Below are 21,758 nucleotides of genomic sequence, written 5' to 3' on the forward strand. Positions count from 1 at the left end.
AGGGACAGGATGAATGAATTTGATATTCATTGACTCAGTGGGTCAAATTCATCCACCTTCACTAATTGTGGTTCTGTTGTACTCTATCAGTTTATACTACAGAACTAATGTAGTATAGCTGTGGCCGTAAGCCCAGATTCCTTAATTATCACAGATCTCGCTGTCCTAGATTGTGCTCATGTGGAGTAGTGTCTTACTCTTTGCTTAGTCTCGCTGATTTCAGTGAGACAATTGGGGCTGCCCAGGGCTGCTTTCAGTTGCTGGCAAGCCCCTTCCCACAACCATTAAGCAGGTGTTATGGCAAGTCTGCCTCAGTTTCCCCTCTGTTTAGCCAATCACAATTTAGCCCTCTGGTAGCTCCTCACTAAGGCTTGAGCCAGATTGTTAATAGTTTCTCCTCTCTCTGGGCAGCGAAGAGTCTAGTGAGTCAGGAGGACAGCAACCCTAGCAAAGGGTTGACAGTCTCCAGCCTCTTTGGGGTTCAGATCCTTTGCTCTACAAGCATAAATAATCCCTCTGCTGGGGTTAATAGGAGAACCCAGACCCACGCGTTCCTCTAGGTTCCTATCCAGAGACCGTGTACGAAGCCATTGGAATCAGCATCTCCCAATGCCTTACTTATCCTCTGGATGGCTTCCTCCCACACCCTTCTAGTAGGGTGTTCCCCAGACTCACGCGCTGTCATCCTCTCCTTCTGGAGGTCCAAGTACCTAGGCATCTTTCTGCCAGTCTGCTGCTGAAGGACACTGTCCTTAGTGAGTCCTCAGCCTTTTTGGCAGCCACCTCTCCCTTAAGATCTGCAGCCTTTTTATCTCCTCAGTTGTTGCAGGCCCCCCAGTAAGCCCCAGCTGAGAAGGCAGCTGATCTCCCTGTTAGCTCTTTAGTGACTGAGACGGCCTGGGGTCTGTACACCCCATGAGAGGGGAATAAAGTACTACTTGGAATGAGTAAGGGCAGCGGGATCTAACTGAGGCAGCAGAACCGGGGTGGTTGTGGCAGCTAGCATCCCCGCAATGGAAATATCCGGGGGGGAGGCTGATACGTTTCCATCCCTCTGTATTCTCCATCCCCCAATGTCTCATGGAGGCAAGAGTGGGAAGCAGAGGTGGGGTGAGGCGGCTGCCAGAGCACCTGGAATTGGGCCAGTAGCGAGGGAGCAGGAACAGCTCTTCTCTCCCAGTGACACACAGTGTATGGGCCCAGCTGGGCAGGGCTGGTGTGCAGGGACCACACCGCAGTGACACACACTGTATGGCCTCGGCCGGGCGGGACTGGTGTGCAGGGACCATACTGCAGTGACACACAGTGTATGGGCCCGGCCGCGCGGGGCTGGTGTGCAGGGACTACATCGCAGTGACACACGATGTATGCCCTCAGTTATCCAGGACAGGTGGCCATTTACGTGACTCCCTGGCAGCCAGCCCAGGCTGGTCCCACCTTCCAGCCACCGTGGGTCCTGCAGAGACACCCAGCACCGGACAGGGGCAGAATCATGTGCACCCGCCCCCAGGTTGGATGAGGGACAGAGCACCAGCACCTGGGCAGGAGGGCATCAGCACATAGGTGCCAGCTGCCAAGGGGGGGCAGGAGCACAGGGCTTACTGTGAGTACGAGCTCACTCCAACACCACGATGTATGCAGAGAAATAAAACCCAGCACCATTAACCATACAGGAGAGCTTGGGAAGGACCCCACTACTCAAAACAACGCTGACAACTTCTTTTTTTCTTTAAGTATAATTGAATCTCAATAGTAGAGAGAAAAGCCACTGTATCTTTAAGTGGAATAGCAAGTTTAGTAGAAGGAATGGTATATGGTTAGAGCCGTTATATTTATTGTCTGCCTGGGTATAGTTTTAAAGAAAGAAATGGATCCCGAGGGGCATACAGGCTCAGTATCTTAGTACGGTGCTTCAGTACTATAAAAAAACGTTGCCCAGAGGCTTAATGGTAGCACACTGCAGCCTACACTTGCTATTTGGGTTCAACCAGCAGCCCAGCTCTCTCACCTTCTAGGGCAGGCAAGGGCTAGAAGAACTGCAGAACCAGCAATCTGATTTCCCTGAGGTAGGAGGAAAGACCTGCTCTCCCTCAATGGTACAAGGAAGGAGGGGCTCCAAAGGGAATCAAGTCCTGTCCATTCCTCTGCAGCTGGATGGACCATTGTGCTGGCTGGGACCTGCAGCTTGAGAGTGAGGGGACAGTTCAAGGCAGGGGAAAGAGTTGCCCTCCCACCTGGAGAGAATCCCTCCCACCACCCCTGCTGAGCAGGGAAAATGGTTTTTGCTGTTCCTTTGTCAACAGCTATCTATAAATAGCTCTTTGCAAACTCAGAATTGCTTTTGCTGCGGGGGACACACATTAAATTTCAGCCCCAAGTCAACTGTTGTACTTAAGTTAAGAAGCCGGGGGGAGGAGGAGGAGGGGATAAAAAACTGCTGAGACAATCTTAACCAGAGCTGCACAAATGTCAGTGCTATAATAATACTAAAGAGAAAGAAAAAGAAACTGTCACTCTGACAATTTGAATTTCAATACTCTTGTGCCCAGCAGCACTAAGGGAAGCCCAGAGACTGACACGCTGTCGGAATATTTGGCTCTTGCTGCTTATATGAATTGCATTGATCCACTCCAGGCACTTCCATAGCACAGTGCTGTCCATTTAGTAGGTAGAGCAGCTATCACTTCTTTAGGGCTTGAGGAACCAGGGAAGCCTCCCATCCCAGCAGTGTCATTGGTTCCCCCCACTTTTTTTTTTAAATGACACTTCTATTTTTTTTACTCGCTGTCATCAGTATCTTATCACCAACATCCACCGAAAGGGCAGAAACCTGGACCTTAATCACTCCCTCATCATTAAAACACAGCTTGTTTCCCCTTCTTGAGGACATGTGCCTTATGCCTGAAGCTCTCTTTTGAGTCGTGTGTGATCCTGATGCGCTCCCTTTTTGGGTACGGGAATTTAGTGCTCATGAAGGGTGCTGCTCTGACCTGTTCAGAGACAGAGGTCTTGTCTGTATCCACAGAATAGCCATGGCAGTGCATGGTCCCGCACCCTGCCCCCAGTATTCTTCAACCCTGTCGTGGAGTGAGAGGACGTCTCTATGGAAGGAGTCTCCATGGATCATTCAGTCCTTGGTGTCATTGCTGAGACTGCCAACAAGGTTATCAATTAATGCCAATTGTGGGAATGATTTGCTGATAGGGACACCTGCCAACTGAGAACTTGAACTCTTACCAGACCAGCTACCACACTGATGACAGCTTTCAGTCACTGGGTATGGTGCAAACTGGAAACCTAACTGAAGGGCAATAGATCCCATTCTCATTCTCCTGAACCAGCCAGTTGCCCATGTTCTGAGTTTTGCCTCCATCTCAGTTATTAGGAAATGTTAACTATTTTGATCCACAGCCCAGCAAAGCATTTCTGTGTTAGTTTCACTGCCCTGTTTGGCCTAACAACTTTCCATTGCTGGTGCCCCATGAACTCTTTATAAGCTTGTTATCTGAGACAAAACTCCCTTGTTGGGTGATTGGAGCATAGCATAATAAATCAGGCCTAGATGCTACAGGGGCTTTATAACTTTCTATCAGTGCTCAGAAGGGTTAAAGACAAATTGAAAATATTCTTGCCTGTAAGACACAATTTTTAAAAATATTTGTTTCATTTATATTGACATAGACACAAAACCACCGGGCCTTTGCTACATAGCCTGAGATGCTGTCATCTGTGATGTTCAGAAGGTATGAGTGTGTCATTCTATAGTGCATGTTTGGTACAGGATAACGTTGCCTCTAGTAAAACAGGTTCAAAGTGGAACAGAGTAAGTGTGGCAAACACTTGCTCCAGATCTTTTTCTTTTCAATAATCAGCCACATCAGAAATGGCACCATCATGCAAAGTCTAGATAGAAATCCTATTCCAGGATTTTGGTTGGGGTGGAGGGAAGAACACACTTTACAACGTAATCTTGGTCACCAGTCACCTGTAGAAACCAACCACTACCCATCACTGTGGTGCCTGATTCTGATTTCACCCAGCATAAGCTGTGATTCAATTGACTTCAGTGGACTCACGCCTGATTTAATAACTCCACTTTCACTGAGATCAGAGTCAGGCAGTTTGGGCCTGATATTTCAGAGGTGCTGCTGAACACTGACAATTCTCACTGGAACCTGTGGATGCTCAGACTGTCTGGGTACAATTTAAATTGCTCCTGATCTAAGCTTCTATCTGCTTATCTGTCATTGACCTTGATGATATGTTGCCACTAGAGTGCACTGTAGGGACCAGCTTGGGAGTTGGAACTGTCGTCTGTATTGATGTTGCTAAAGTTTGCACTATTTTCTTCTGTTACAATAGTCCCAGGGTGGCTTTCAGAGCATGCAACCAGCAATTTAAAGAAACACCACTGCTCCCTCCACAAAAGCAGACATTTTTTTTCATCCTTATGTAAAATGAATCCAATGAAAAATACCTCCCCTCGTTCCAGTTTCAACACATTAATGTTAGGTGGGATATTCTCCTGCTGCACTTCTGCCTTTTTAAGGATACTCAATACCAGAAACCACTGCAGGTAAAACAAAACAATGTATATAAAGAGTTAGGGCCCAATTCTACAAAATTCTGAGTGTTCTCAAGTCCCACTGAGTTGAATAGGAGCTGATGGTGCTCAGTGCCTTGCAGAAGATGCTCAATCCCTTCCAGGATTGGGCCCAATTACACAATCCTAGTCCAATCAAAGGGTTTGGTTTACACATTGAAGGTGGGATCAGGCCCAAAGCCTGCTATATAAATGTCAAAGAAAGTTAGCAGAGCACAGAGCCGATATTAGGCCCATATAAGAATATACAGTTAAATATTATGATTATACACTTGAGTTCAGTGCTTGGGATATAACAATTCTGAGCTCACTCCTGCTTCCACGGAGTTTTGCCATTGATTTTAACAGGAGCAGGATTGGGGCATTCTATTGCAAGCACAACCCCCCTATATCTGGAGTTAATGCTTCGTATGTTTAAGATACTGTGGTGCGCCTGGTGTACAGGTGGTAAATTCCATCAAGCATCTGCACATAAGTGGAGATGAACAGCAGCAGCATCCATCAAAAGTATTTGTGTAGAACATGAAGTGTTTAAAGGGGGAGCTCAATAAGCTGAAATAAAACTGTCATGAATATTTATGTGGCCAAGTACAGAATCTGCACATCCATCCTTTCTATTGATGATGATTGATGATAAAAGAAAAAATGAATATTTTATTTGTCTATCATAAAAATGTGTCTTGCCCGAGGAGAGCAGCCAAATAGGATTTTGCAAGTCCAAAGCTGAGTGTTGGGTCTTTTGGTTTGTTTTTTCCTTCCATGTACCTGGTACAGATTGCAGGCTGTTATTGTTGCAATAGTTATCGAGGTCCTGATCTTGCAATCAAATTTACTGAGCACACACAGAGCCCCATTGAAGTGAATGAGGATGGGCAAAGACAGGTGGATCTGATTGTAGGACTGGGGCCCTATTTAAAAATGCTTTAAAAGAGCCATATAAAGGCCCTCACGAAATGCTACCTTCAACTATTAATCTGGAGAAGGCAGTGCTTCCAGCCATGCCTCATTGTAACTTAAATTGTCTGTTGATTTGAATCCTTGCAAAGGAAACCCATTTTAATCCGCCACTTTAATGGCTGCAACATTTATTCAGCATTTGCTTTCTTTTCTTCAGGACGCACGTTGTCTCATCAGGACTGTAGAGTGGAGATGCAGTAAGTATATTGCAGTGTCAATCTGCACACCAAGGTGGTTACACTAACAGGGCTTGCATTCCATCGCATTAGTAAGAGCTGAGCAGCTCTCGGTACCAGTCTTCTTTCATTTAGATTCCTAATAGACACAAACCTAGGGATTGAGTGCTCTGGGTTCAGGTCCTGGCTTTGACACAGACTTCCTAAGCAGCCTAATCTCCATGTGCTTCAAGTGTCTTTCTGTAAAATGGGGGTGATAGAACTTCCTTTATCTATACTGTGAGATCTTCAGGGCAGGGGCTCTATCTTACTATGCTATGTGTTTGTACAGTACCTAGCGCAATGATCTCAGCTGAAGCCTCCAAGTGCTACTGTAATATCTAATAACTTTAGGTTACCCACATTTGAACATTTTAGCCAGACTTCATTACCTTACTCTTGATATAATCCACAGTCTGAGCACCCCTGACTATGAGATGTGTACCCTGCATCTCAATGCTGCACCTAAAACGGCTTTTCCTAATAAATACATTTTAAAACATGACATTTTCAGCAAGCACTGTTATGAAATACATTATGGTTCCTATTAATAACCAGTAGAGGGCGATTTCTGCTTTTACTTATCAAAACATTTTAACAGGCTATGACATGACAGTAGCTTTTGTTATTCTTGAAATCTAAATTATATTTGGAGGACAATCCGAAAATCTACGGTGAGAAAATAGTAACAGTTCATGTTTGCAATTCACACCCCACTGAAAGGTTTTTAAACAATTTATGCTCATTACTCTTTGCTGAAACCAATAGGAATGCAAAAGCTGCCACGCTGAAAGAGACCAATGGCCCATCTAGCCTGCCATCCTGGCTTGAGACGTGGCCTGCACCTGATAAGTCAGAGGAAAGCCTGTAATGCATGAAGGAAATGTCTACATTACATAGCATAGCATAGACACTACAGGAACAGAAGGGGGTTTTCTGTTGCTGTAGTAAATCCACCCCATCCAGAGGTGGTAGCTAGGCTGACAGACCAATTCTTCTGTCAGCTTAGCAGTGTCTATGCCGTAGCTTAGGTTGGCTTAACTACAGCTCCTAGGGGGGATGTTTGATTTGTTTTACAGCCCTGTGTGACATAGGTCAACTTTAACTAAGTTTCAGGTATAGACCAGGCCTTAGCCACTTGAGCTATGCTATAACCCAAGGGGGAGCTGAAGAGGCAGAAAATGGTTTCCCTCCCATCAAGGAGAAATACAGAAAAAGGTTTAATTATACATGTACACTTTGGTTTAGCCCAGGGGTGGGCAAACCACGGCCCACGGGCCGGATCCGGCCCCTCAGGGCTTTGGATCCGGCCCGTGGGATTGTCCCCCGTGGTGCTGCAGGCCCCACACGGGTCTCAGAAGCGGCCGGCACCACTTCTCTGCAGCCCCCCAGGGGCGGGGGGGGCAGAGGTCTCCATGTGTTGCCCTTGCCGCCAGGCACTGCCTCCCGCAGCTCCCATTGGTTGGGAACGGGGAACCTGGAGGCGCGGCAAGGGCAGCGCATGCGGAGCCCTCCACCCCCCCTTCCCCCAGGGGCCACAGCGCTTTCCGGAACGGCACAGCCTGGGGCCAGGGCAGGCGTGCAGGGAGCCTACCCTGGCCCCGGTTCGCACCGCTGCCACCCCAGAGCCGCTTTAGGTAAGTGGCACGGGCCGGAGCCCGAACCCCTCCTGCACCCTGCCCCCCCAACTCCCTGTCCTAAGCCCTCTGCCTGCACCTCCCACCCCTCCTGCACCCCTACCCCCTGCCCTGAGCCCCCTCTCGCACTCGGCACCCCTCCTGCACACCAACCCCCTTCCGAGCTCCCTCATATGCCCTGCACCCCTCCTCTGCCCCAATCCCTTGCCCTGAGCCCCTTCCTGCACACCACACCCCCTCCCATATCCCATACTCCCTCTTGCATCCCAACCCCCGCCCCGACCCTGCATACAATTTCCCCACCCAGATGTGGCCCTTGGCCCAAAAAGTTTGCCCACCCCTGGTTTAGCCCCAATTCAGGAAAGCCCTTGATTATGTGTGGTACTAGTTAGGTCAGCATTCAAGCATGTGCTTAACTTTAAACCCTATTGGAGAGGAAGGATGATCCAGTGGTTAGGGCATAAGCCTAGGATGTTACAGACCCAGATTCAAATCTTTGCTATGCCATGGACTTTGTATGTCCATGGGCAAGTCATTTAACATCTCCGGGCCTCAGGTTCTCACCTTTAAAATGGGGATAATCCCTACCTCTCAGGACCGTTGTGAAGATAAATACATTAAAAGATTGTGAAGGCCTTTGAGATCTACTGAAATTGACATTATAATTAAATCAATAGGCCTTTTTGCATGTGTGTAAATCCCATGGAAGTCAATGCTAAAGTTAAGCACAGGCTTTAGTGCTGTCTTGAATAGGGGCCATGCTGTGCTTAAACACTGTCTAAAGAGGACATAGTAGTTTTAATTGGAAAGTCACTCCAGTGCAAAGGGCTTGGCCAATGCCTTTAACTGGGGCAGTGTCACCCAATACTATGGCCAACTATCTAAATCTGTGAAAACCAGACACTGAGTGCCAGAACCTCCCGCCGCCCCCTGCTCCATTGCTTTTCCTTGAGACCCCGCCCCCGTCACTCCCTGGTCTCTACACCACCCTTCACCTGCCAGCTGAGCAGGGTCTAGGGGTGGAGGGGTGACTGGGGCAAGACGTTGGAGAGAAAGTCAGGCTCTGGGGGTGAGTAACTGGGGCAAGATGGGGGAGGGAGCACTGGGTTCTAGGGATGTGGGGGTGAATGGGACAGGGTGGGGGAGGGAGAGCCATGCTCTGCAGGTGGAGGGGTGAGTAGGGCAGGGCGGGGAAGGGAGAGCCACGGTCAGGGCAGGGTTGGGGAGCTACCGGTAACTCTCTCTGCCAGAGCCATTGCTCAGTGATCGTCCAGCCTCCAGCAGTAGCTGCTGCTTTTCCTGCCCCCTGGTCTGCTGACCGAACACTACCAGGTTCCCTTTTCCACTGGACTTTCCAGTCAAAAACCGGACACTTGGCATATATATATATAGGTATTCTGCATAACAAAGGTAATGAAATGGCATTCTGTTTAGGGCTGGAATTTCAGAGGCAGGAGGACGCTCAATGCCTTAGAGACAGAAAGTACCTCACATCAGCTATCAGTAATTTCTTTAGCCAGTGAAGAGGAGGCACCGATGCGCACTGGAAGGTATTCCATCCTGCCCCTCTGGAAACAGAATGTGATCACCATTGTGTGTGAGGCCTGGAAGCTGCGGGCTGGCCAGGGTCGTGTGGAAAAAAAGGCGCTCCATGATTCTTTGCACAAAAACATTCACAATTCTGAAATTCAAACAACTTTGCATGCATGGAATTCTGCTTTTATGTGACGTGTCATGAAATGGAGGTTTCAATTCAAAACTGACTTCACGTGCTTTTTCGAGCAAAGATGGGACTTTATGTCCCTCAAAGTGTGGTCCATTCTTGAACAAAAATTTCATTTTTTATGACTCAGAATAGAAATGTAGTAGTTCTGCTTCAGCAGTAGTAGATTCTGGTGCCACCTGTAGCCTGTTAAACACTGCTCTCACACACGGGAAGACAGTCTTTTCCCCCAAAGAATTAACAATCTGGGGATGGAGGGTAATTCTGTAAACACCTGTGCACGTTTAGCTTTCTCTCAAGCAAATAGTCCCACCAAAATCAGTGTGTCTGTACCCAGGACCAGGGCCTAAGGAGAAGAACATAGGCAGCAAAGGGCTGAGAGAGGAATAAAACCAACCACAAGAATATTTCTTTTGTGTTAGTTTCTAGGTCGTGTCACAGATTCACATGCACTAGCACAGTGTTGCAATGTCTGGTTGGCAAACACAAGAGAACTATTTCCACTGGAATTTAAAAAAATGTCAAACATTTCTATTGGCCCCACATTTTATTCAGACTTACTCTGAGCGCAAATTTGAAGCCACGCACTGGAGGGGAAGGCTGTGCCATCCCAAATACAAGAGGAATTGGAGCTTTGATAGTACTAGCGGAAAATGGTAGGAGACTCACCAAATCACTTGTATACATTTCCTCTATCAATCAATTTCCTAGTTTTCAGATACTACAGCGAAGTGTTTGGTAGAAAAATTTTGTTTGCTTCCTGATCCAAATGGATCTGCTTTGATAAGTACAGCCGGATTGATCTGTGCTGTGTATCCTTTAACTGAGTTATGATGCATAATCTTCCGTGGAACAGAACATTTACATTCAACTGACCTAGTTGAAAAAATGCATTAATTTTAATTTATGTAAAATTCTCCCAATAGAAGAGCGAGAAGAGAGAGGAGATGTCTATTTGCAGTCCCTGCCTGCTTGGAGCTAAAGTGAAGTCCAACTTTTTAATAAGGATTTTTGAAATGGAAAAGTATTTTATGGAGAGTTTGTTCATGTAAATCCACACACAGATTTCTCTGCTCCTCTTTAGCTGATTGTGGTCATGAATAAAATATGCTCCTTCAACTTGTCTCCTTTCTACTTATGGGCACCCACTCCGCCCCTTCGGGTTCTTAGGGCAGATTGATGCCTGTGGATAGGTGGAGAAGCTCAGCAGCTTAACTGAAGAAAGAATTCCATTTCAACTACAGTTACTTATATCACCATCGTATTCTGCAGCTCTTGTGAAAGTTAATCCCATAAATCGGGCTAGGTGCATTTGCAGAAGGTCCACATGGGTGGGAACTTTGTTTTGAGATTAATAGAATAACAAAATTTACAACTCCATAGTGCCTTTGATCCAGAGAAGTCCCAAAGCACGTGACAAGAGGAGACACAAGCTATCTACAGTCTTGACCCAGTAGTTGCTGCATATGAGCAACTCCTATAGGAATCAGTGGAAGTTGCTCATATAAGGAGATTCAGACCCTGGGACCACTTCATAATCTCACAGACATCTATCCTTCTTCCAATTGCTCACTAGATTCCAAAGCAGCATTGTGGGCTCCATGGCAAAGACACCGCTATGGACAAAAGCACCTCATGTTCTCAACTCTCCATCAATGCGCAAAGAAGAGCATGCTGTGACCCTACCCGGTGTTGTTGCCAATGGGGCTGCCCTAGAGAGTTGTGCATTCATAGGATGGAGCCAGATCTGGGAACTTCATTCTACAATACTAGTACAATATCATCAAATGTAGTCACTCTGGCTGCCAAAACAGTCCTCAGCAAACTGTACATTTTGATGAGGATGGTCACTTCATCCACCTCTGAAATTTAAGCATCCCAGTGGGCCAGTTTAAAACAGAAAGGGGCAAACACCATTTCTAGGTGAAGCTACAGAGGGAATTTGGGTGGGCAGAATGGGCAAGTGGTTAGGGCACCAGGAATATCCTCTAAGAGGAGGGGGCATCTCTTTTATTTGTGGTTTTTCACCACAAGGTAAGACAGACATTGTAAATAAGAGACGGGCCCAAACCAGAATCCCAGATGAGCCATGGCTCCGGACCCAAACTTCGGGAGTTCAGTCTTTGGCCCTGGATCTGGCAGCTTTGTGCTTTCCCAGCAATGCAAAGCAGCCAGAAAGATGCTCTAAAGGGCTATCTGAGGATTTCTCCAGACAGAACAGAATCCTTGAATGGCACAGAGCTAGCATAGATGCCTCTATGCTGTCCAACTGCCCGTCTCCACTAAGGGGACTGGCAGCTGAGGGGACTTGATGAGCAAGGACAGGCTGGGGAAGATCCCATGGTGTGCTCTGGGTGCTCTTTGGGTCATTCAGTGGCCCCTGTGAAATTGCTGCTGGCCCTTTATCCCTGTAACTGGCCAAATCAATATCCCCCCAAGGTCAAATCGTGCTCACCCTACTTGTGCAGGGAGCGCCACTGTAATTAATGGAATTATTCACCTGGATACAGTCAGCAGGATTTGACTCTTTGGACCTAAACTCCCCTAAAAAGGGGAGCTCCAACTCAGAATCTGTACAGTCCCTTATTTCAGAGTGTTTTGATTCACCCATTCAAAGAGTTGTTTGGATCTAAATTCTGTTATGCCCCTGTCTCTACTGAAAATACATCAAAACACATTCTGTTGTTGAAACAATGTTCTGCTTGATAGCTCAGAATGTTTTCTTATATTAACCCTAACACCTTGTGTTACTTGCTAACTCGACGAAGTGATTAGAATTAGAAAGAAGTATCTATATTGTAGCTCTGTGATTATTACACCTCTGTTTTAAGTGTACTACACCTTTATGTTTCTAAGATCTTTCTCAGGATCAAAATATCCCCGCTGTAGCCCCAGCATCAAGGTAGATGCCTATTTTCAGCTAAAATGGAAGTCTATGTACAGTGGAAATCCAGCACAGATGAATTTGGTCCCTGCCATGGGGTTTCTCTTCCCCCCCGACTGAATAGGTAAAAAGGCCCCATTAACCCTATGGCAGGAGGCAACTGGAGGAGAGACTGGGTTGATAAGGCCTAATGGCTGATGAAACCCAGCTGGGAAGTAGCTGGGATTGGCATAAAGAGAGGAAGTTGGTGATAAGGGAAGAACTCTGCAGTTGCTCCCTAGAGAGGTGGGGAGCTGGCAACAGACAACAACACATAAGCCCTGAGATCCTGCCTTAAAATACAGACTCTGGCAAGAACCTGAGAGAGAGGGTGAAATAGCCATAGGGAGCAACAATAATCCAGAGGGAGACCAGAAGAACAGCAACAAGGAGCCCAGGGGAACAGCAACAAGATCAGGGTGTGAGCAGACGGTAGTTGCTGGGCACAGGGTCCTTGGGCTGGAACTTGCAGTAGTGGGTGGGCCCAGGTTCCCCTACCAGCCACTGGGGAAGTGGCACAGACTGGGCTGTGGAGCCAAAGACTGCCTGAGACTGTTTGTCCAGTAGGACTTTGATAATCTACAAGTGTAGGATTAGAGTGAGCTGGCTGGAGGGGCAAGCCATGAAGAGGGAACAATAGAGTTGAGAGAGGCACCCCGGTGGTGAGTAGCAAACCCCATGACAGTCCCCAATGTGCACAACTACCAGCCATTTTGTTCCCAGGCTTGCTGCAGCTAGTTACAGAGAGGATGCCAGGCCTACAATGCACCCACTTGTGGTCTCCCATAGAGACCTTAAGGAAAACAACAAGAAATAACAATCTAAAATAAAACTAATTTCAGATCAAAGTAGGTGTTTTGTTCATAGAAAATGAAAGCAAGGGAATGTCTCCACTTATGCTCTGAATTTGTGTATCAATGGCTGTTTAATCATTGTCAGCGCTGTTCACGTAGTTGAAAAGGACAGTACATATACTTTACTTCAGCTTTTAGGCTATATAATGCTATAAAATACAGAGAGTGATTTGTGACAGAAGAGAAATGTTGTTTGTCTCCTGCCAAAGAGCTGTCATTCCTGACTGTGCATAATATAAATGGCTCTCACACAACATGAAAAAGCTATTATAGAAAGTAACCTCTCTGTTTTCTAATAAATGCATTCCGGCAACAGAAGAGGTTCAGTATGAAACAGGTATAAATAATGCAAAGCCAGGAAAGTGGGAGGAATATTGTCCACAAAAGGAAGTTTCCCTTCAATTCCCAGGAACATTTCCTATGATTTATCTGGTGATTAAACTGTGGCCTTATTCATTTCAAATATTAAAAACCAATTGTCAGCTTTTCATGCCCCAATGATTCATGAGCTGTCAGGTCTCCTTCCAAACACACACACATACACCATAGCACTCAGAAGCTTGTCTGTTTCTGCAGTTGCACCTTGACAGGGCCTAGAAACAAATGTTGGTGAGAATGATTATGCAATGGTCCAGCTAAGTGAAAGGAAAGGGGAGTAACTGAGTAATGCTAATGACCCAATATGTATATAGCTGTCCTACGTATGACAGAGAAACTCTGTCATACCAAGGGAATGGTATGGCAACCCTGGCATTAGTTACTAGTGGGAGTGGCCATGACTCTCACAGAATAAGTCTTTAGATGATGTAAGAAGATTATTTTCAAGCAGCCTTTTCATTTTCACTGGAAATTCCTGCAACTCTCAGTGGGTTAATTTACTGGTAGGTGGTGTTAAAGGCCTTGGCCCTGCAAAGAGCTCAGGAAGGGTAGACCCGGTTTCAGGATTGAGGCCAATATGTTTGGGGTAAGCTTGGGAGGGAAGGATTCAAGAGTCTTTTCTTCCAGTATTTGTGCAATCTAGTGTACTATTACAGCCAAGCTGGGAGAAGCAGAATAGGCATCCTTATGCTCTGCCTCCTTCAAATCTCAGACCGTGAATAAAATTAGCTCAGGGCTTCCAAAATGGTTGCCTTATTGGTTTGCAGATGTATAAATAACCATTCTCCTTCCTCTCATTTCCATATCCTTAATTTTACATGAATGGAAACATCTCCTGTGGGCTGGTTGTCTGTCCTAGGCTAGTCAGATCCATCAGCCATGCCCAGTTCTGTTTGTAGCCCTTTCCTTGGGGCTATGTTTATTCTTCAAACACACAACAAACAAAAGGAAATGTGGAATAAGCAATAATCTTGTTCAGGACTGAGACTGTAGGACCCCCTGGCCTCCAATAGCTAAAGGGTTTGCAATTCCCTCAGCCCAGGGGTTTACAGAGCCTGCTTGCCTTCTTGCAGCCTGCTGCTGTAGCCACAGGAGAGTATATTCTCAGCTCTTTCCTGGTCCCAGGCTCGCTCACAGACCTGGCAGCTTCATTTATATCCTCTAGCTGAGACTCAGACCCAGTCATTAGATGCTGTCAGGCTGATTCCCAGCACCTGCCTGTCCAACTTCCCTTCAGAAAAGGGGCAGCTGCTCACTGGCCCCCCAGGCCTTTAAAGGGGCAGACTGTCCTAGTGTACATACCCAATACAGTTGGTCAAATATTTGCTGAGTATAATACTCATTGTTTTCTGATTGAGAATTGTACATTCATTCATTCATTTTGTCAGAATTGGGCTTAAGTGTGATGCACAGTAGAGCTGGTAGCAGTGTTCTGAATAAAAAAAGTCGCATTTAAAGACAGCCTTTGCAAAAACAAAGCTCATGAAAAATTGCCGACATCATCAAATCTTTTTTGGGGAAAAGCTGACATTTTAAAATCAACCTTTTAATCACTTTAAAAATCAAAAACTATAATGGTTAAAAAAAATAAAAAATGGAGTTCAATAAATGAAACCACTATAGGCATCTTTCAATCATGGTTTGAAAAACACGGATCAAATTTTGTTTGCTAAAACAGGTTTTTAATAACTTAGAACTTCATAAAATTTTATTAGCCAGTTTTAATCATAGGCTTTGTGCTGGCCCTCTGCACAGGGGTGAATTATATGCAAAAAAAAGCCATTTCTCAAACAGCCATTTGGGGGTTGGGGGGAAGGTTCATACCAATGTCTGAAGTAGTGGCCTGCAAGAGGTCATGACTAGAGCTGAGTTGAACAATGACTGGGAATTTGCACAAATATTTACAAATGCTATTTGCAGAGTTCAATCAGCTCTAATTGCCAGCATAAAAGCTCTCAGTTGGTATTTAGAAAAAAGCATTAAGAATCTGAATGCTTCTTGGCTTAGGAAGCATCACTTTTCAGCTAAAATATTGATTTGTATGCATAAAATTTAGACAATCTATTTCCTGAGATGTTTGTAGAGAATATACCTTATGATTGCTGCATATTTTACATAAAAGAATGTTGTGCTTTGTTTCATTGCATGTGTATTTTCTATGTCAGAAAGTGAGTAGTGTTCTCTTGATAACTCTCCTTTGCTACAAATCAGTTATATGCCCTAGGCAGAAGCATTAATTGTTTGTATACTGTCTGTTCTGAAAGAGAAGATGGGCCACACCCTTAGCTGGTGCAGAGCAGTACAGCTTTACTGAAGCCAAGTATAGAAAGTCTTTATTATTTTAGTCTGCTGAAAGAAAAGAATCTCATTCTTGCATCTTTACTCAAAGGTTTACAGAGCGTGCCTCCTACAACATCTGCAAAGCTAACTCATTATCCATCTTCACTTTCCTCCACAAAACACTTCTTTGCCACAATGCTGTTAACAATGGTTACACAGTGGTCACAGCACACCAGCAGTCCTTCACCAATATTGGCTGATTGTTTCCTTGCACTGCCCCACGTGTCTATATCTCCTGTTTTATACTTAGATTGTAAGCTCTTTGGGGCAGGGACTGTTCTGTGTTTGTACAGCACCTAACACAATGGGATCCTGATCCATGACTAGGGCCCTTAGGTGCTATTGTAATATAAACAATAAGAAAAGGGGATGACAAGGAAAATGTGAAAATATTGATACTGTAAGGACCTGGCTAGGGCATACATGCCACTGTTCTCTGGTGGCTAGAATCAGAACTGCTTTTCTATGTCATAGCCCACATATGGTTTACAGCTAATGAAGATTCTCCTTCAGCTCAGTAGTAGGAGCATGTGCTTTTGGTACAGGAGGACATTCTGCTGTTTCTGTGAAATTCTGAATGATCATAGCAACAACCATGAAGTGCTAGGTGATCATGGATTTCTTACAATAACATCTGCTCAAAGCACTTTGCAGAATTAAGTGAATTCGGACTCCCAATCCCTGAGATAGGCAAGTGCTGTTATGTCCATTTTACAGATAAGCACAAATGTCTGTGGCTCAGTTTCATCCTAAGAAGGTATTTATGCCTTGAGCCTTGGCAGACTGTTAATATCCACCTTGTGCTCAGGTGTTAGCCAGCTACTGCATGAACCTGACTACATAAACTATTCATTCTAAACAAGTTCTACATGACAATGTATAGCAGGGCCTTTAAATAGTCATTGTTTTATTACAGAGTCACATCCGTCTGATTATGTAGCCTTCAAAGCTCAACTTGCTGCTTTCTCTGTTGGTCCTTCGTGTTTCTGTATTTGCCTCCATTACAAATGCTAATGTTATTTCCATCATTATCCTGCTAGCAGCTCTTAGATAGAGGAGGAGAAAAGTAAGATCTTTCACCCATATGTTTATCTCACTACTGGGAATTAGCCGAATGGAAGATGAGCACAAACAGCCTTCATTTACCAAGAAAAAGCAGGCTGGAAAGTGTCAAGAGATGCAATGAATGAACTTCTCTTGCTAATGGCTGACTGGTCTTGTTATTAATACAGATATAATGATGTTAAGCTTCTCTATTAAGTCAGCAGACCTGGGCTATTGGTTACACTTCATTTCTTAGAAATAGACTCATTTTTCAATTACATCTTAATTTGCAGTGTCTTTAAATGCCTGGAGAATACAAGAAGTTCAGGAGCCTATTATTAAGGATGCTGTTGAGCTTCATCCAGACAAAAATGTCAATGAGATGAAGGCTCATGTTTGGAACTCGCTTATTCTTTACTTGCAGAGACCAGTCCATTGGCTTGTCTCCATTTTCTGAAAGAAAATAATTGGATCCGCACAGCTCAGGAACCAACACTTATAACAATGAACACAAGTAAAACTAAGCCAAGATCACACTGAGGATCTGGCTGAAAACGTCCCACAAATCCAGGCTGTTCAGTCTTATGGATGGAGCAGTGCTGTACCAGAGACCAGAACATTAACCCAAGCTAGTGAGTGAAGCAGTGCTTAACAATCTAGGCCCAGACTATGGTTGGCAAGAGAGTGGGTGTTGAGCAGGGCAAGGGGAGAAGGAAGGCAGAAGCCTTCATTTTTTTTGTCTTGTATCTGTTATCAGCTCTTACTTTGGGGTTGAAATTTTAGTCCTTGCATATTCCAAGAGCCTCTGAGCTTAAGTCACCCAATGTCCCCTTGGGTGAGATGGTTCCACACTGCCCCTGTGCAGGGCTGTGGCAAAAAGCAATCCGGCCCATACCATAATGCCATCAATATGGACCCCTGCAGCGCTACATTAGTATTATATAAACTGCATCCTTGGTGAGTTAAGGATTGAATAAAGCCAATGTTAATGGTTGCTGAGCACAGAGGAGGGAAAGCAGAGAGAGAGCTGCTGGCTCAGACTTAACCCTGGGAAGAAAAATGTAATGGTGGTTGGCAGAGGGAAAGCACTTACCTTGCCAGCAGCCTAACCTCACCATTGACTGGGTGACCAGACCCCACACACAGCCTTGGTGGGATGCTGGATTCCTCGCTACTCTTGGACATACGTATGATTAGTGTGTTGAGGAATGAGTTCCTCTATTTCTGGCTGGTGTGGGGCCTCTGCCCTTTCCTCTCAGACAAGGAAAAAGCCACAAGGAAAAAAACACACTTGTTATTAGACTTCTGCCTCTCATTCCAGTTGGAGCTGAGTGTAATCATCATACAAACTGAAGCTGATATAGCATGTAGCAGCCAGTATCTTAATGTCCCAGCAAAGACAGCAGCACCACAAACTCCACTCTCTCCCTTTGTTTCCACACTGAATTCAAGGCCATATACCTAATGTATAAGGCCTTTATCAGTCTGGGACTTGGCTTTTTCAGGGACTGACTTATCCATGAAGAGGGCTGCTCTCTATAGGATGATGTGTTTGGAGAGACTGAAGATACAAGTTTCGAGCACTGGAGGCAAAGTGCTTTCAGCAGTCGGACACCAGTCACTCAGCTCCTTGCCAGAGAAGACCAGGTTGAATCTAAGCTCAGCTGTGCTCTTATTTACCTTTTCCAGAAAGTCTTCCTCCAGAAACAGATTCCTTCCTTAAGGAAAAGAAAAACACCCAGAAATCATTTGAGGACAGAAAAAGAAGAATCGTAGTGTGGACTTCTGGGCTTCTACATGAATGTGATTGTTAGGGGCCCTTAGAAATAGCTTAGATAAAACTGCTGCAGCAGAGTAGCTTAAATGTAAAGGCAAGTGGAAAGAAGTAGAGGAGACACGGGAAAGCAGGTTAGTACAAGTGCTTGTCTACACAGGGTTGTCTGGGAAAGCTAATCTGAATAAACTAAAGGTGTGAATTTGAAGTGGCTTAGTTAAACCGCATTAAGTCGCTGTGTGAACACCCTCAGTCAGAATTAAAGTGACCTCAATTTGGTTTAATTTAATTCACTTCCAGAACGAATTAAGCTAAATCAAACTGAGGTCACTTTAAACTGCATGGATGCTGTTACTCAGAATTAAACTAATGCACTTCAGATTTACACCTTTAGTTAATTTAGATTAACTTTCCTGCATGTCTCTGTGTAGACAAGCCTTAAGAAACTGGAAACTGAAAAGGGGTAAATTGTACCAGCATAGGGCAACGTAGACTATGACCGTCTGTCAGGAGCTCCCTCTGTTATACTAGTATTACAGTTCAGCTTCAGTCACAAGAGACATCAATTTGTTGCATGTAAGCTATCCATATCATGCAGCCAAAAACAAAAACCAACCCCCAACCCCCAAAACAGAGCTGAGGAGCATGCAGGCTCGCAATAGGTGGTTCTCTGGACAGCCACAACAAAGGGTCTGTCAGGTCAGCAGAGCTAGTTGTGTCAGTATCTCACTATCAGGAATGCTGCAACTGAGTCTGGTTTTACTATAGCTTTTGAATTTTCCTCTCTTTTCTTATTAGTGTCAGCACAACGTGAATGGGAAACTTCCCTAAAGAGAAAGTTCTTTGTTGGAAGTAGGTAGCAGTGGCCATATTGCTGTAAGAGCACATCTTCACTGGCAACATTAAAACACTGCCGCAGCAGCACATTAACGTGGCTTGTGTAGTTGCAGCAGAGCGCTGGGCGAGAGCTCTCCCAGCGCTCTAAAAAAACCACCTCCACGAGGGGCGTAGCTACCAGATCTGGGAGCGTGGCTCCCGGCACTGACTGGTGCACTGTCTACACTGGCGTTTTGCAGCGCTGAAACTTGCAGTGCTCAGTGGGGTGTTTTTTCACACCCCCGAGTCAGAAAGTTGCAGCGCTGTAAAGTGCCAGTGCAGACAAGCCCTTACTCAAGCATGCTTACACGATGGACTTTTCCTTACATGCCCCAAACTCCCACTGGCTAAAAGGAAATGGGTCAGAAAGAATGTGTGTGCTGGAAGGAAAGAGGCTACTAGTGCCTTGTATGGGGGGAGAAGCTGTGCAGGAACAGGTCATCCACGGAAACTTCCCATCCGTGTCATGCTGCCAAGGTCAAAAAGACAGACATTGCTCTGTTGTGCTGAGTAAGTGATGGTCGGGCAAATGACAGCTGCCTCGGGGCATGTCTACCTTCTACACCCAGAGAGTTTAAGGCCAGAAAGGCCCACCAGATCATCGTCTGACCTCCTGTGTCTCACAGGCCACCCAGCACCCACACACTAAACCCAACGACCAAAGACAGAGCAAAGTATTAAACCCTCCAGCAGACTAAACACACCACCACTAAAGGGCAATGGAGAAACTGTGTACCTTGCTTTTTTTAGTCCAGGCCCTTCCTTTTTTCTGCTCTTATTCCCCCATCCCCCCTGACACCACACACCTCCAGGGCGTGTACCAAACTCCAGGAGGCAGAGTATTGACAGTGCATCACTGGAATGACTGAATCACAAAAGGCCAGTTCCTTGTTCACATTCGGGTACATCCTCCTTCCAGTGCCCAGCTTAAGGTGCTGGGCTGTCTGTTAGGAGCTGGGGAGTGGGGAGTGGCTGGTAGTAGGGAAAGAATCTACATGACCCTCCAGGCTGTGGCACCACAGTGGAGTTGCTTTGTGGCTGGCTTTGATGCCCTGGGACTGCAGAGACAGTCGCTGGTGGATCCACCAGGGCCGTTCTCTGCTCCTCTCTGGCTCTGCTCTCAGATCCCCTTGCATGGCAGGCTGCAAGGTACACTCCAGGGAGTGAGGCTCCATGCACCCACTTCCCAAATTTCACCCCCACTTTGGCTCTCTAATTGCCCTCATTCTGTTGCCTCTGAATACCTCAGTGTTCAGGGGGGAGGGGGAGTAGGAATTCCCCCCGTATGTATCAATCTGGCCTAGCTATGGGTTTATAAGAGGGAAAGTAAAATGTGTACTTAAGGGTAAGCAAGACAGGTTAGACACACAAGGCAGAGTAAGTGACTTGCCCAAGGACACACAAGGAGTCTGTAGTAGAGCAGGAAAAAATCCAATCTCCTGAGTCCTGAACCATGGTCTTAGCTCTTAAACCAGCCTTTCCCTGCAAGCTAGGCTTGACTTGTACTCTGCACTTCCCTAGTACCTCCCTGCCCCTTACAAATATGTAATTGCTCTGGCTTCACCACACCTCTTTCCATTTAAGAGAAGACATGGAGGCCCTGTTGGAAACTGCCTACTTTGCCGCTTGAAGCTGACCAATTTGCACATACCAGGCAGGCAGTTTGGCAGGTGGTCATTCTTCGTACACATTGACTGAGAATGGAAAATTGACTCTAAAAATCTAGGGGGACACAAGAAAAGGGTTTGTTAGAGCTCTACCAGTGATCCAGCCAATGCAGTGAGGCTATCTGGAAGCTAGTTCTCTCTGGTGCTGCAAAGAGATGACTCAGCAGTATCCAGCATGGCAGTAGATGCTTTAGTGCCCTTCTCATGCCGGGAGATTGATCCTTGAATGTGGCCCTGTATTTCCTAATCTCTTCATCTTGATATATTTGACTTAAATCTTACTGTGGGGAAGAGTGACCCGCCTTGTCCTGGTATGCAGCTCTATGGGATTTCTTCTGGCAGCAAACCTGCTCAAAGTAGGTATGGCACGTAGATCAGCAAACTAATCTTTCAGTCCATTAGTGGGGGGAAAATGACAGCTCCGTCACTGCGAAGCTAAAATGCTGCTGGGAACAGTCAGAGAGATTTAACCTCCCTGATTAAAAAGACTAAGCCTTCCGAATCTGAAAGCTACTGATATTCATAACCTTTCCCTCTTAGAACCAAAAGTCTGTCTTTAAAATGCACTATTTACATCTGGGAATATCCAGAAGGCTGAACAGTCCTTGCAAATAGGATTTGAAATGTTTAACTTTCAGCTAACTTGATCTGGGACCAAGTCAACAACTTGCCTGGGAAAAACTGGAAGATTGGGGATTTATTTAATGTCAAAATACGTGACCCATCCATGTAATATTAGTATTTTCATTTGCTTGTTTAATTATAAA

At 45.6% G+C, this 21,758-nt stretch overlaps 1 protein-coding gene and 1 long non-coding RNA gene across 2 annotated transcripts in view; one reads left to right on the plus strand and one right to left on the minus strand.

The window, feature by feature from the left end:
- The window catches only part of FAM181A (family with sequence similarity 181 member A), a 227,070-nt gene that overhangs the window by 19,753 nt on the left and 185,559 nt on the right, over positions 1–21,758 (minus strand). The gene's annotated exons all lie outside the window — the stretch shown is intronic.
- LOC123369328 lies at positions 7,351–10,254 on the plus strand. The gene is made up of 3 exons (XR_006579007.1): positions 7,351–7,412; positions 8,847–8,962; positions 10,062–10,254. It is a non-coding gene; the product is annotated as an uncharacterized LOC123369328 (long non-coding RNA).

Source organism: Mauremys mutica, chromosome 4 (genome assembly GCF_020497125.1).
Source record: "Mauremys mutica isolate MM-2020 ecotype Southern chromosome 4, ASM2049712v1, whole genome shotgun sequence".
In the NCBI taxonomy this organism is placed as follows: Eukaryota; Metazoa; Chordata; order Testudines; family Geoemydidae; genus Mauremys; species Mauremys mutica.